General features: G+C 39.0%; 1 protein-coding gene across 1 annotated transcript in view; it reads left to right on the top strand.

Annotated features, from left to right (window-relative positions):
* Positions 1–7,121: 7,121 nt before the first annotated feature.
* Positions 7,122–16,828, top strand: part of LOC128547429 (uncharacterized) — a 31,911-nt gene continuing 22,204 nt past the window's right edge. Inside the window, exon 1 of the mRNA XM_053520238.1 lies at positions 7,122–7,552. The gene's annotated coding sequence lies outside the window, so the exon portion shown is untranslated. The remainder of the gene's footprint in view (positions 7,553–16,828) is intronic.

Genomic DNA, 16,828 nt, shown 5'->3' with positions numbered 1-16,828 from the left:
TTAACGTCCGTAAGCAGAAGTGACGCCATGATGTTTTGCGTTACGCATAATAAAGTTCCACTTTAGTTTTATCGTTTGTAGCGTAACGTTATGTTCTTACGGTAAACTAATGTATTTTGAATCGAGAAATATACTGTAAGGAACGGAGAGAAACTATCAAGGTACCTGCTTTTTTCGTATTTTACATAAACAATATATTCTCAGTGCATGAACCACTAGTTGTCATTAACAGCACGAGAGTCATCTGGCATCGGGGTGCCAGATGGGTTTTGTCGGCATGGGTAAAATCACCGGAAACGCCAGTACGATGTGCAAGAATATTATTATACTTATAGAAGCGGCGTCTTGCATAGACGATCTTTAAGCCCGCCCGCTTAGCTCAGTAGGTAGAGCGTTGGTCTACGGATCACGGGGTCGTGAGTTCGATCCTCGGGCGTGGCGTATGTTCTCCGTGGCTATTTGATAAACGACATTGTGTCTGAAGTCATTAGTCCTCCACCTCTGATTCATGTGGGGAAGTTGGCAGTTACTTGCGGAGAACAGGTTTGTACTGGTACAGAATCCATGAACACTGGTTAGGTTAACTGCCCGCCGTTACATGACTGAAATAATGTTGAAAAAAAACGGCCTTAAACCCAAAACAAACAAAAAGACGATCTTTCTGCGATAAGTGGGAAATTTCAGAAGCGTATACATGTAGTTTTGAATAATGAAAACTCATATGATGGAAATCTGTTGTGTCTTTATATAAAAAGATATAAAAAGGAAGCGAATAATTCGACATTTTCCCCATTTTCTCATTTCTTTGAGGCATAAACACAACACTTGTCGTCTGTATTCTATACAAAACTGAGACACTTCCAATTGCAGCAATAAACTCTATGACAATTTTTTTAAGAATATTGTCACTGCTGAATTGACTTAGATGTTATATTAAGATCGAGTGGATTTGTCAGGTCTCCGTCACAGGAGACGCAACAGTGCCATATGTTATCCGTTATCCGACCTAACACGACCTAGTTAAATCCACTCGAGTCGAATAAATCTCATTTATAATGATCCTATCATAAGATACCTTTACCTTGTTTGTTTCTCAACCAGAGAACTCATTACTTATTGGGTCATGAATATTCAGAGAAGCAAAAGTATGAAATCGGATTTCCACCAACAGAAATACGAATCAGTGTGATATCTGTGAAATACAAGCTGCATTTATAGAATATTAATGAGTTCACAATAAAGCAGTTTTAACCAACCTCCGCGCAGGAATATTGTCAAACAATCATCTACTGTAAGGGGAGGTAACACTGTGTTGGAGTTTGAGCCTGCTGGCAGCAAGTGTTTCTGCCTTTGCGACCAGTGTAGACCAAGATCAGCCAGCGCATCCGTGCAGGTTGATCATGGTCTGCACTGTTCGCTGTTCAGTCAGTAAATGTTCAGTGAACACCCCTTTGATAAACAAGTGGTACTGTCCAAATTGAATGATGGACCAGTTCATTTCAGAAATTTAGAAGGGTAAAGGTTGAAACGAAGACAAATATTTCAACATTTCTCTTATAGGGTTACATTTTATTATTTAGCCGTGCAGATTTACTTTTCATGTCTTGAATTCGTTTATTATATCATTGATAGAATTATGAATTACTAAAACGGCACCACACAGCAATAAATAGTTCCTTACAAACACGAAGACAGTTACTTTACATAGTAACACAAGATGTTTCTGAGACTAAGCTTGTATCGACATCAACTTGGCAAGCAATTTACAATGTAACACGAAAAGGGTGTCATTGCTTTGTAAAGATTTCGAGTTTTAACGCTGACCTGTGAACGCGAGAGAAAAAACCCGTTCGATAATTTTACTTGTATGGAATAATATTATACAGTTTTCTTTTTCTTTTATTTTATTCTCGATTTCTCTTTATTTTGGCGTAACAAAACATCGACGCCCACCTTCAGTTTTCTTGCTTGCAAGTCTATAAATAAAAGATGAACAATACTTGTTTCTCAAATAGTAACGAGGACTTTGGTGTCTGAAATTTTACAAATATTAATGAATCTTATTTACGAATTATTACGAACCTAATGTTATTCGCGATTGCTAAGTAAAAGCAAACACGATGTTGTTAAAAGGAAAAAAAAACACAAAACCGCTTATAAGCTAAAATTAATGTAATGATAACTCAGTCTATCCCTAACTGTTATTTCAACACAGAGGTTCGTTAGCACAGTGCGACTCCACATGCGCAAAGAACAGAAACCGGTTTTAAAAATAAGTTCGTTCATTTGTAATTTGATCTCGGCTGCTGATGTTTTACTCGTAATGGGCCGAATTCACAGTAGTGGGGCAGTGGGTGGATATTCCGGAAGCTATTTGATAAGCAGGCACAAACTCACACAGCTGGGGTGGTGATAGTAGCTTCCGATATGCGCCTTGTATGAGCACCGCTAGAACTGGCACCGGTGAGGAGGTGACAGTTGATACTGCAAGCTGTCTTGTATGAGCGCGGCACGAACTGTCACCGGTAAGGAGGTGATAGTAGGTATTGTAATCGACCTTGTATGAGCATGGCTTGAACTGTCAACGTGAGGAGGTGATAGTATATACTGTAATCTGCCTTGTATTAGCACGGCTCGAACTGTCACCGCTGAAGAGGTGATAGTAGATACTGTAAGCTGCCTTGTATGAGCATGGCTTGAACTGTCATCGTGAGGAGATGGTAGTAGATACTGTAATCTGCCTTGTATGAAAATGGCTCGAACTGATTCAGGTGATGAGGTGATAGTAGATACTGTATGTAATCTGCCTTGTATGAGCGCGGCTCGAACAGACACCGGCGAGGAGGTGATAGTTGATACAGCAATCTGCCTTGTATGAGCGCGGCACGAAATGTCACCAGTGAGGATGTGAGAGTAGATACAGCAATCTGCCTTGTATGAGCGCGGCTCGAAATGATACCAGTGAGGAGGCGATAGTACATACTGCAACCTACCTTGTATGAGCTAGGCCCGAAATAATACCGGTGGGGAGGCGATAGTAGATACAGCAATTTGCCTTGTATTAGGGCGGCTCGAAATGATACCGGTGAGGAGTCGATAGTAGATACTGCAACCTGCCTGGTATGAGCGCGGCTCGAAATGATACCGGTGAGGAGGCGATAGTAGATACTGCAACCTGCCTTGTATGAGCGCGGCTCGAACTGACACCGGTGTGGAGGTGATATTAGAAACTAAAAGCTGCCTTGTATGAGCGAGGCTCGAACTAACACCATGAAGAGGCGATAGTAGATACAGCAATCTGCCTTGTATGAGCGAGGCTCGAAATGATACCGGTGAGGAGGCGATAGTAGAAACAGCAATCTGCTTTGTATGAGCGATGCTCGAAATGCCACCGGTAAGGAGGCGATAATAGATATAGCAATCTGCCTTGTATGAGCGAGGCTAGAAATGACACCGGTGAGGAGGCTATAGTAGATACGGCAATCTGCCTTGTATGAGCGAGGCTCGAAATAACACCGGTAAGGAGGCGATAGTAGATACAGCAATCTGCCTTGTATGAGCTCGGCTCGAAATGACACCGGTGAGGAGGCGATAGTAAATACAGCAGCCTGCCTTGTATGAGCGAGGCCCGAAATGATACCGGTGGGGAGGCGATAGTAGATACAGCAATCTGCCTTGTATTAACGCGGCTCGAAATGATACCGGTGAGGAGGCTATAGTAGATACTGCAATCTGCCTTGTATTAACGCGGCTCGAAATGACACCGGTGAGGAGGCGATAGTAGATACTGCAACCTACCTTGTATGAGCGAGGCCCGAAATGATACCGGTGGGGAGGCGATAGTAGATACAGCAATCTGCCTTGTATTAACGCGGCTCGAAATGATACCGGTGAGGAGGCGATATTAAAAACTAAAAGCTGCCTTGTAAGGCACCGGTAAGGAGGCGATAGTAGATACAGCAATCTGCCTTGTATGAGCGCGACTCGAAATGACACCGGTGAGGAGGCGATAGTCAATACAGCAATCTGCCTTGTATGAGCGAGGCTCGAAATGACACCGGTGAGGAGGTGATAGTAGATACAGCAATCTGCCTTGTATAAGCGAGGCTAGAAATGACACCGGTGAGGAGGCTATAGTAGATACGGCAATCTGCCTTGTATGAGCGAGGCCCGAAATAACACCGGTGAGGAGGCGGTAGTAGATACAGCAATCTCCCTTGTATGAGCTCGGAACGAACTGACACCGGTGAGGAGGCGATAGTTGATACTGCAACCTACCTTGTATGAGCGAGGCCCGAAATGATACCGGTGGGGAGGCGATAGTAGATACAGCAATCTGCCTTGTATTAACGCGGCTCGAAATGATACCGGTGAGGAGGTGATAGTAGATACTGCAACCTGCCTGGTATGAGCCCGGCTCGAAATGATACCGTTGAGGAGACGATAGTAGATACTGCAACCTGCCTTGTATGAGCGCGGCTCGAAATGACACCGGTGAGGAGGCGATAGTAGATACAGCAATCTGCCTTGTATAAGCGAGGCTAGAAATGACACGGGTGAGGAGGCTATAGTAGATACGGCAATCTGCCTTGTATGAGCGAGGCTCGAAATAACACCGGTGAGGAGGCGATAGTAGATACAGCAATCTGCCTTGTATGAGCGCGGCTCGAAATGACACCGGTGAGGAGGCGATAGTAAATACAGAAATCTGCCTTGTATGAGCGCGGCTCGAACTAACACCGGTTAGGAGGCGATAGTAGATACAGCAATCTGCCTTGTATGAGCTCGGCTCGAACTGACACCGGTGAGGAGGTGATATCAGAAGCTACAAGCTGCCTTGTATGAGCGCGGCTCGAACTGACACCATGAGGAGGCGATAGTAGATACAGCAATCTGCCTTGTATGAGCGAGGGTCGAAATGACACCGGTGAGGAGGCGATAGAAGATACAGCAATCTGCCTTGTATAAGCGAGGCTAGAAATGACACGGGTGAGGAGGCTATAGTAGATACGGCAATCTACCTTGTATGAGCGAGGCTCGAAATAACACCGGTGAGGAGGCGATAGTAGATACAGCAATCTGCCTTGTATGAGCGCGGCTCGAAATGACACCGGTGAGGAGGCGATAGTAAATACAGAAATCTGCCTTGTATGAGCGCGGCTCGAACTAACACCGGTTAGGAGGCGATAGTAAATACAGCAATCTGCCTTGTATGAGCTCGGCTCGAACTGACACCGGTGAGGAGGCGATAGTAGATACAGCAATCTGCCTTGTATGACACCGGTGGGGAGGCGATAGTAGATACAGCAATCTGCCTTGTATTAGCGCGGCTCGAAATGATACCGGTGAGGAGGCGATAGTAGATACTGCAATCTGCCTTGCATGAGCGCGGCTGGAACTGACATCGGTGAGGAGGCAATAGTAGATACTGCAACCTGCCTTGTATGAGCGCGGCTCAAACTGACACCATGAGGAGGCGATAGTAGATACTGCAGTAGGCCTTGTATATGAGCTTGACACGAACTGTTACCAGTGGATGCTGCAATATGCCTTGTATGAGGGCGGCTCGGGAGGCCATAGTAGATACTGCAATATGCCCTCGAACGTTTAAGCGGCGGATGTGTTTGTGGCGGGGGCGTAATTACTTCAATTCGCTGGTACCTAAAGCCCGTGTCTAAAGTAATGGTGAGAAGAACTTTAAAAAGAAATATTTATAGTATAAGTATAAATAACAGATCTTTTAATACATAACAGGAAATACTATGACTTAATTATAAATAAATAAAACTAAAGAAAACTTATTTTGTCTCTCAAAATGTGTATTTTCTAAAAATGTGTATGTTCTAATTACTATGTGTATACTGTATCTAACTTTTGCCATTTTAGTAAATTTTGGCGTTGTACATACTGTTTGACTGTTGACAGTATGATATGCATTGCCCATGTTACTCTAGATTAATTGTCTATGTAACTTTTTCAATAGGAGAAATGCTCACAATTTGTTAAAAAATTAATCTCTCCTGATGTAATTTGTCTCTGTATATTATCTTTTGTGAATTGTTGGCATGTCATTCTATATTCTATTTTATGTAAATTGATTGAAAATTATGTTTGAAAGGACCACAGGGAAGATGGGCTATTATTATTATTATTATTATTATTATTATTATTAAGTGCACATATCCTCACAAGATAAAGGTCTGCTTTAATTACGACACTCTTGGATAACGTTCATACACAAACACTTCCTATTCGAACTACGTGGCGGACCTGTTGCGCCCAGGTCAAAAATGAATGCAAAGTACCGCTGCTGAGTAAATTTGTCTATACAGTTTGATAATAATCTGTGTCGACAAATTTTCATGTTTAATTTTTTCGCCATTATATTCTAACTATACACAATCTGTGATGTGATTTATTTTTGACATTATAGACGCGTATTTTCAGTAACTGAGCAGAGATGAAATTAAGTATTTACTAGTACACCAATATCAATACTTTTGACGTCTCGGCACGTGCGGAGAGGAAAAAATCTGGCATGTTACCAAGATATGCTACAACATTTTAAACTGGACTTCGACCGATTATAATAATTATGAAAAACAGATGTTAGAATGATGCAAAAGTTAATGAATCATTTGAAATAGCCGCACGATTTGTTCGTCAAATTATTAAAGTCAGTGAAAAGTACAATGAAATATTAAAAGTTTTATTTTCGTTTTAAGTATTTCGTTGGGCTGAGTAGTGATAAAAGTTTTGACATCCATGTAGCAGGTCCCTTGAAAGTCAGTAAATGAATAATTGACTGGCCTCGGTAAAATCATATATGGTCCCAGCTTGAAAGGAAAATTTACGTCAAGGGCATAAAAGCCAGTGTCTATCGATCGTTAACCTAGTGCAGAAGACAGACCGCGGACGAGAATCCATTGAAAGTAACCATGTTGAATATTGTTGCCGGTGTTGATACTGAATATTGACTCGTTGCCAACAGACCTAGTTGACTGACAGATGTTGTATTGGATATTTTTCTTCCAATACACGCGCAGTCCGGAATGAAATTAACAACCCAGCACCTCGTGTCACTGTTGCCTAGCAACGCACCTGGTTCGGCTTTCATCTACTTGTATCGACAGACCATGCCAGCTCGCGCGCGGTCACGTGATTCAATCTATCGTCTGCTTCATATCAATTTTCCTCTGGCGGCATTTTGCAGCATGTATTGAAGGTTTGCTAGGCCTGCGCGCAGATGTGTTGAATATAAGTGACTTTGTTAGATAAATGGGAAACAGCTTGTCGATGTATATCCTCGATCTGCTTGCTGTGTTGAAGTTTTATACACAGAAGTTTATTATAGGAACACGTTCTATGTGTACTCGTTGAGTGGATCTTTAGCTGGTTTATAGGCTAGTAAATGGTTTAGTTGACTTTCTATCGACCTTAGTGTTTTATCTACATGAACGCTACATAGAGAGAATCAAGGACGTACTTGAACATTTGTCGTCTGCTGTTGTTTGACACGGCGGATGATGTTTTATATGAAGAGTCTCTTTTGGTAAGTTAAACATTCTTTTTAAAACTTTCTCCGTAACATGTAGCTAGATGGATATAATTGTTTCCAGCAATATTTCTTTTCTTTTAGTCTGTTTTATAATATTTTGGTTTGGCTTTTATACTGTTATAGAAAAAAGATAGACCATCTTGCGGTACTGACGTAATACAGTCATATCAACTTCGTTGCATTTAGTAAAAGATTTCATGAATGGTGTAACGGAAGGTACTTATTCACGCCGTGTAACACACCGACAACAATTTATTTATTTTCCGCCGTTTATCAATGTTTTATACTGTAGATAGGTTTTACGGATTGGAGTAATTACCGTTTTAGTTCAGGTACATTGCATGGAAATGAATCTATTTTATGTTAATGTTCCCGTTATACTTCTATCTTGAGATATGCTCGAGACATTGTGATACTAGTTCGTGTCAGTGTAAAGAAATTCGTGAAAATCTTGATCGTTTATTGGATCAGTTGAACTCAGAATTTAGAAAACCTGTACTTTTACTATATAATACTTGAAGTGTGTTCGCCCCAGCGGGATTCGAACAAATGACCTCTGTGTTGACCCGTGGCTTGATTAATTTTAATAGATTTGAAGAACATCATTAATATTGAAAATTACAGATTTGATGTTACTGTTCTTGATACACCACCCTTTGATTTTTTTTCATAAATGGAAATCGATGAATCTACATCTGTTTCTTTTGAAATATGATATATGTATTCGGTTACCTAGATCGTCTTTGTATCCGTGTAAAGTATCGATATATATTTTCCTTTATAATTGTGAAGCAAGATGCAGGGGCGGAGTACGAAGGGGAGAGTGGGGACTTTGTCTCTTTTGAATCGATGCGCACACAACATACTTTGTTATATCAGAATAATTATTATTTAGTATAACATAAAGAGGACAGTACCAACAGGGGTAGGACTTATATAGGTATGGTAAATTAAATACAATGCTGTTTACAATACAAGATTGAATTCAAATTTCACAGAAATGTATTGAATCTAACTGTAATTTTCATAAATGTGTTTTATTTATGCGCATGAGTATTAGACACGACTGTATAAAGTTCAAAGTTTTACCACACTAACAAGTATTTACAAGTACACTTTTTCATAATTTAGTTACAAACTGTACACTTTTTCATACTAAATTGGTATCATATGTGTTCCTGTTTTAATCATTTCAAACTGTACAGCAGTGGTCCAGTGAGTCAGGACAAACTAGTTAGAATATTGCAGTTACAATTGTTTAAAACATATATATGTACAGTAAATTGATTGGAGATCAGCTTAGCACGTGACAGATGCTTGACTTCTATTTTCATCGGGATATTATCCGTCATTTGGCGAACTAGATGTACATAATGTTTTACTGAAATGTGGGCGCTTTATAGAAAACGTGTAGGCCTACCCAACCCTGAACATTCAACATGTCCCGTCTTTGTTCTTTTTTCATAGTAAAGACAAGTGCAATATATTATCAATGACGTTTTACTTTGTCATACAGTTTATGAGCTTAATTAATTATTAAGTTGTACAAATATGGTGGGATTTGCTCCGTCTAAAAGGTATTGGATTTTCCGAGGCTGATTCACCGTTACCTTGGCCTTCCGGGGGAGGGGTGGGTTGGGCGGAGGGTAGAAATGGAGGAATTTATGCGTATACATATGAAATAAGCAGTAAATTTAAGCAAACTTTAAACTATAATATAAAAGTACGTTTTTAATTTTTTAAACTTGGCATGACGTTATCCTTTGTTATATAAGCACTGATACTAAACTTGATTCGGAGATTGTGGAATACTAGAATGTACGTTTTTTTTTTATCTTGGCATGATGTTTAAAATACGAAATACTTTCTAATATAAGCAGTTAAAATTCGGAAATTATGAAATACTAGAATTATTTATTACAGTATTAAATTACGTCCCACTATTCAAGTGAAGCATGCGGAAGTATTCAGTCATGTCCGTATCACGCCGTAGGGATCTCTTCCAACATGTTGTCGAGGACAACTTCATCATTCAATGCGATCAGATATATTGATTTGTAAACCTCTCTCTTTACCGTGTCTTCTGAATTATTGATTGAAGAATAAAGAAATCAACCGTCAACGCTAGGTCTTTGCTCTATTGGATACTTGGTTTAGCTATCAGGATCACTGGAGGCTTGGCAATTCGTTGCTGAATACTTATTCTTTCAAATCTTGTGCATCAGTAAATAGTATTGGTTTACATGCTAGTGTTTGTAATGTAAGCTTTCAGCGTCTGGTTATTGGCGTGGTAGGGAAATGGTGTGTATATTACAATTGGGTTCAATGTCTGTATTCCTTGAAATTTCATCTTTATGATATGATGGAAATCTGTCACATAGGAGGAAGGGCCGCGGTCCCAATATTCCGACCAGTTGCAATAATGGGCCCGCGGATTCATGGCTCCAACGTTGAAAGTAAAACCGAGACGCTTAACATACTATATCGAATATACAACGTGTCAGGGTTATATTACTATGACAGGCCCGGTCAGTTTTAGAACAAAGTTGTCACCGACGAGGTGCAAAGCGCCGAGAGGAGGTAGGTACGGGAGGGTGGAGGGGGGGGGGGGGTCTCTGTCCGTATTGGGGGGGAAGAGAGGGGTCTCCTCCTAGAATGTGTTTGATACACTGGTATGAAATGGTGCCCTCTGGTGCATTTTTGGTCTAAATTTTGAGGTACTGGAGGGGGCCTCCCTGTCATGTTATGGGGTCAGGGGCTCTCCCCCTGGAAAACTTTTTGAAATACAGGTATGAAATGGTGGCCTCTGGTGCATTTGTGGTCTAAATTTTGAGGTACTGGAGGGTTAATTCACTTATTTTAGGTAGGTCTAGTACATTTGTTGGTCTTAATTTTGATGTATGGGAGGGGGCCTCCCCGTGTAATGTTAGGGGGTCAGGGGCTCTCCCCCTGGAACATGTTTTGAAATACAGGTATGAAATGGTGGCCTCTGGTGCATTTTTTGTTCGAAATTTTGAGGTACAGGAGGGGTACTCTCCTCATTTTAGGGAGGGGGTGGGGGCTCTCTTCCTGGAAAATTTTAAAATATAGGTATGAAATGGTGGTCTCTGATGTGGTTTGGGTCTATATTTTGAGAAAATGTTATTTCTTTGCCGAAATAGTTTGGTGCAGCTTTGATGAGTATAGGTCAACTGGGGGGGGGGGGGACACGGCCCCCCCCCCCCCCCCCCTCGGCCTGGTCATGTATCCAGGCCTGTAAGGTGATGGAAAGGAATACATTAAGAGTTAGCCGCCTGGCCACTTTTGACACGTGTTTAACATGCACATCGACATTAATTAATAGGTTCATATAGAAGGCTGCTTTGAATTGAATTAAAGAGGTTGCGTTGTTTTTTGTTTAACGTTTAAAACAATAAAACAAAAATAAAACACTGGTAACAGACAGTGTGTGTTTTATTTAATCATTCTCATCCATCAGAGGTTCGTCAAAATCCCGGGGAACCACGGTAGACCTCTGGTATGCGAGAATGTATTTAATAGGATACATCAAAATACATTCGCCATTATCATGATGAGGTAAATATCACTCACATCAAGTTACGATATTTGTTGATTATAATTAAAATCTAGATGTTAAATCCTTATATGGAATAGCTAAGAACTTTTTGGAATATTTACAAATAAGAGCATTGTATAATATATTAAAATAATTTTTTTACGCTTAAATATAAAATGGAAATAAAAATGTTTACAACGACCGTGTACATTTATTTTTAAAGACTGAATAAACTTTCTATTTCTGATAATCATGATAATTGATTGCTAAATACTGTAAGTCATAGAGGCTTATAACTGAGGCAAAATATACCTCCAAAGTACACCAGAGAGCACCTTTCCACAAACTTTTTTTTTTTTTTTAAAGAAGTTTTGCTGGGAGTGTCCCTATTGCATCCAGTCCCTTCATGGTCCAACTATCAAGCATCTTCCTACGCCCCTGGAAATATAACTGACTTCTAAATAGTTTGCAGATAATACTTCCTTTTAACACTTTTAATCTAGTAAGGCTCAAGTTAAAAAGAGGACGGACTTTATGGTGGTCTTATAGGCCTATATTTAGAAGATTATCTAGGGAGACTGTATGTAATTAATTAATCCATCTTACAAAAGTTTCTTTCCTCAGTGATACTGATCTGCATGCAACAGATATAATCACTAACTTTGGTGCTCTTTTTCTGCTATAGTACACAATGTGTTTCACCAGTTGAAGATCTAAAAGCAATTCAATTGGTAAGTTCCGGTCCCGCGAATTCTTGTACCAGATGTCATCCTATAGCTGATTATTTGAGCAAGCTCTTTGTGAAACAGATTTGTGTCGCAGTTTGAAGGACCATCTGTGTGTAAACATGTGGGCACGTGGCCAATATTGTCAAGTGGCGCGAGTTACAGTCAATTACCGTAACGTTACAGCAGTGGAACAATTATGTTAGGGTTCAAATTATAAATTGTTCATTGCATGTTTTTTTTTTAATATTTAATTCTATGCCAAAAAAAAAAGAGAGAGAAAAGGTTACTAAAGTGAAAGTATCATCTGCGTTTTTATTTTTGAGTCGAGATAAACTATTAAAATTCACGCCTTATGTACCCAAGTCTGTCTTATCGTCTTCCTAGTATTTTTTTCTTATGTATGCATGTCTTTTAAGCTCAAATATCTAACCGTCTTCCCACTATTTTTTTCGGGAAAACACGTCAAAAGCATTTTACTTTTACAAGTGACGCAACACTTTATAATGCAATATACGTAAAATTCAAACAATTTTACAGTGGGTGGGGGGGAAAGAAATTGCAATATACGTAAAATTCAAATAATTTTACAGGCGGCTTCGTTGAGACGCTCACACATTGATGAACGCTTTGTTTATCATTTCTTATATTGATAGATTTGGGGTAACACTTTCTGACTAGGAAATTTTGGGTCGTGAGTTCGAGCTCCCGCTCCCCCGACTAAAATTACTAACATTGGGATATAAGTCCTGTGTATGGATGCTTTACACCTGGCACGTTAAAGAACTATGGAAACTTCAGGAACTGGAGCGTGACCTGCATTATCATCACAGCAAAATGACTATTAGTCCTGTAGAAGAGTCACCCATATTTTTTGCCGCGGTGCCTATAGATAAACTTACACACATGCCTTTTGTATTTATAAGCGTATTTCAGGGGCGCATCAGTGCCGAATCAGATTGCAACAACGTTAAAAAAAACGGCGATAGCTTTCCTGTATCTTAATCGAAACACACACGTATGAGTATTTGTTTTCTCAGATCATTTACAGATTCGGTTCAGAATTTTATAGCGAGCTCGCCAAAATCAAGCAGTATATATTCATGCATAGTGGCTGGCGATGAGGTGGTTTTTTCTTCGCAGCGAATAGAAAACGTCATTTGATTGCTCAAAATTATTTTTCACTCAAATATTATACAAAAGAGGTTTCAAGAATGTTGCAAAAATGGAAAGAAATTGAAACAGTGTATTGGCATACAGACATTTAATAGGAAAAACGGCGTGAAAAAATGGTAGTCGCATAATGGAGGATTAAAATAGTCCCCGTTTTTTTTTGTTTTTTTTTTTTTTGCTCTATAGAGCTATTTTCCTTATTTATCGATAAACATTGAAGATTTCGTTCAAGAACAAAACAAGAATCAAAATGGTAAAGGTATATAATAAAAGGGTCATTATAACAGTAGCTAGATCTGGGACTTTGTATTCGGCTCTCGTGGATTTTGCAAGGTCGGATCACACTCGGGCTTGCGCGCCTCGTGAGATCCGATCTGGCAAAATCTACTCGAGCCGAATACTGCATCCCAGATCAAGCTACTGTTATAATAACCCCATTATATTTGGACTACTTGTGACAAGACCAGCGGAAGCTTATATTTGATTTGGTAGTGATCTGCCTAAAGTGGATTTTCACTTTTTTTTGTTTGAGTAATGAATGGTTTCTTTGTAAAAGGGATCGTAAAAATGAAAAATTAGATTTCCTTGAGCTCGCTTTGAAGCTTTGCTTTATTTCATGTTAGAAAGTTGTTTTCGAAATTGATGTTGCGGGAAAAATGAAAAATCAGTATCATTTACCTTTGTTAGGATTTTTGATGTTTGTGCGTGTGTTAACCCTATCGTTTAACGTAAAGAACCGTCGGGCCTTTAATCCGCGCGTGCGTTGTCCGAAACTGTTAACACCTGCATGAACAACAGAAAAAAAATCTTATCCTATATTGAATCCGTTTACATTCATTTATAAAATAACAAGAAGACGACTGATAAGAATAATTATTCTTTATCGTTATCAAAACTCCGTAGTAGAGACATTTTAATAAAATAATGTATCTTGGCATCACTTCACTTAACTTCAGCATGAAGGTCTGTTTGCGTACGAGCCAGATTTTATGATCCTTAAACGCTTTTTCGGCGAACGTCGTCCAAGAACGAATTCGTTACCTATGCCACGTGACTTCAGTTTACAAATCAAACTACTTGATAACGCATTATAGATAATTTATCAAAATGGAAGATTTATGCAACACTCTGCCTGATTGGACGAGAGTGTCAATTTCTTTCACTCTGTTGATTGTGCTACGCTGAGTGAAATGTAGACAAAGCGTTTATGCTAAACGACGCTGTTCACAGTTTTAAAGCTAACTTTGCTCAGTATATTTAGCAAGAATATTGATATATCTCAAAATGATAAGTAAGTTTAATTAATAAGATAAAACCTGTTTTAAATACCAACATATCAAAATTTAAAAAAGAGCTGAATACGGTTGCGAATCACAATGAAATAAGGTGTGATAAGAATCTTTTATGTAGAGAGAATGCTTTTTAAAAGATTTTCCCTTGTACAATTGTCGTCCCGTATATGAAAGGTTTCTTGCTTTTGTGACTTATTCAGATTGCATATTTAAAATGGTACTTGTTTGCTTTGATATATTTGTTATAAATTATTTAACTGATTTATTATATATGAATATTTTTCTTTAGTATGGTATGCAATATTGAACTCAGTTGAAATCTGTTTTATATGTATATGCTATATAATGACTGAAACTCATTACACTGAAATGAAGGTACGCTGCATACAGTTTATCTATGTGATAAAGGACCTACGGTCAAACTTTGCTTATGAAACAGAAATATTTGAATAATTACAGTTGTATGTTTGTTGACCTTCACTTTTCTATAGGTGTGACGTCTTTTTCCCAAAAATTCATGAATAGCGAATATGCATTTGTTTAAAGGGGGTATCAGTTGGCCTATTTTAGAATTATAAAAATATAAATAAAAAATTCCTTTAATTGATTTTTTCTCATGTATTCTAATCAGACTTGATTTGTAGCATCTTTATTAGGCCCGCAGCCAACTTTGTTCAGCTGGGACATTTGACCCCTTTTAGGGGCTGCTAATGCTAAAACTAGAAATGCCTTTATACAGCGTCTCATGAACAGCTTGGCGGATTTTTGTCATACTTGGTCTGGAGCATCATTATAAGGTCCTCTTCCAAATTTATTTATATAGGAACTTGGGCCCTATTAGCGACCTTTATAGCTAAAAGTAGACATGCCTTTCTTCGCATTAACCACTAAAATGTAATGGATTTTTATCAAACTCGATGTGTAACAATATCGTAAGGTGTCCTGCTATTTTGTTACAAATGGGGATAGGGACCAATTAAGCTAAAAATATAAACACGTTTAATGACCTCTTCTCATGAACCGCTTCATGAATCTTCATCAAACTACTGCTGTAATTATTCGTCTAAGGATAAACGAAACAAAATTGCAACCCTTCGAAACCTTTGCGAAAATTTAAAAGAGAACCATTTAAATTGTCAAAGTGCGGTGTTTAGTTTTGCAATTTGAAAAATGTTAGATGAAAGATGAATGTTAGATGAAAAATTCATAAACTTCTTTCCTTATTACAATTCGCCGACCATCATTTTTAAAGATATTTCTTGTTTTTGAATACTGATTTCTATTCACACAGGGGAATATATTCATAATTTCAAAATGGTACGGTCTTTATTTGCTGAAAGACCATCGGAATTTTACGCACAATATAAAGTTCACTAAAATAGTTGCAGCTGCTGTTTTAAGACACAACTACCTTGTTCTGCTAATTTTATGTTGAATAAAATGTACTAGCAACAAATGAGCCGCGCCATGAGAAAACCAACATAGTGGCTTTGCGACCAGCATGGATCCAGACCAGCCTGCGCATCCGCGCAGTCTGGTCAGGATCCATGCTGTTCGCTTTCAAAGCCTATTGCAATTAGAGAAACCGTTAGCGAACAGCATGGATTCTGACCAGAGTGCGCTGATGCGCAGGCTGGTCTGGATCCATGCTGGTCGCAAAGCCACTGTGTTGATTATCTCATGACGCGGCTCAAATAATATCTAATTTTGGTGACCTTTGCGAAGAAGCTGGAACTTTTTTCTGTATTTGTTTACCCAACATTACAAGTTGACTGGAAAGGACATTCGTATTATCTCAGACATTATCGATCTTACTGACTGATACGGTGACAAGCACGGGTCTTTATCAATTCTTGTAAGAGTTAAAGAGGTCGAACTGGCTACTCAGGGCTTCCGATAATGACGAACAAATATTTGTCGAAGTATAGGTTTTCTCCGTGGCATCCAGATTCATTTACAAGTGACAGGGGACAGTTTTATAATTTTATGCCCCAGTAGCTATAGAATATCAGAATAATATAAGAAGATCTGTTTTAAAGGATTTATACTCAATTCATTACTCGTGACGTTTTTCTTATACTTTTATTTGTAAGGATTTATGCGAAATTAATGAATGCATGGTTCGAACATTTCTGCCTCGAGGCTAAATACTTTCGACGTCGTTGGAGGTCAGTAGGAACTCACTGATCCAGCGACTACCTGCTACTACCATTGCTTACGTCTAGTTTCATACTATTAGAATATACATGTGTTAAAGGCCATTCATAGGTTAAATTTTACCATTTTTATCTCAGAGCTAGCATCACGAAGTCGATATTTCACTGAAATGACTGAACGGGCAGACTGAATGTGACATGCGCGATCTTTAAATTAGATGTTTAAAGATTTTTTTTCTGGCACTGTAGTTAGATAAGAAAGGATAAATGTGTTGGCGATGTTTTTTTGAAAGACGTTAGCTTTCGTCAAGTTGTTGCAACCCTACCCAATATGAAACTTACGTGTTATTGCAAATGATTTTGAGCGT

Source organism: Mercenaria mercenaria, chromosome 12 (assembly GCF_021730395.1).
Source record: "Mercenaria mercenaria strain notata chromosome 12, MADL_Memer_1, whole genome shotgun sequence".
NCBI classification, from domain to species: domain Eukaryota; kingdom Metazoa; phylum Mollusca; class Bivalvia; order Venerida; family Veneridae; genus Mercenaria; species Mercenaria mercenaria.
The sequence above is the reverse complement of the archived record's forward strand: the minus strand, read 5'-3'. Positions and strand labels throughout refer to the sequence as shown.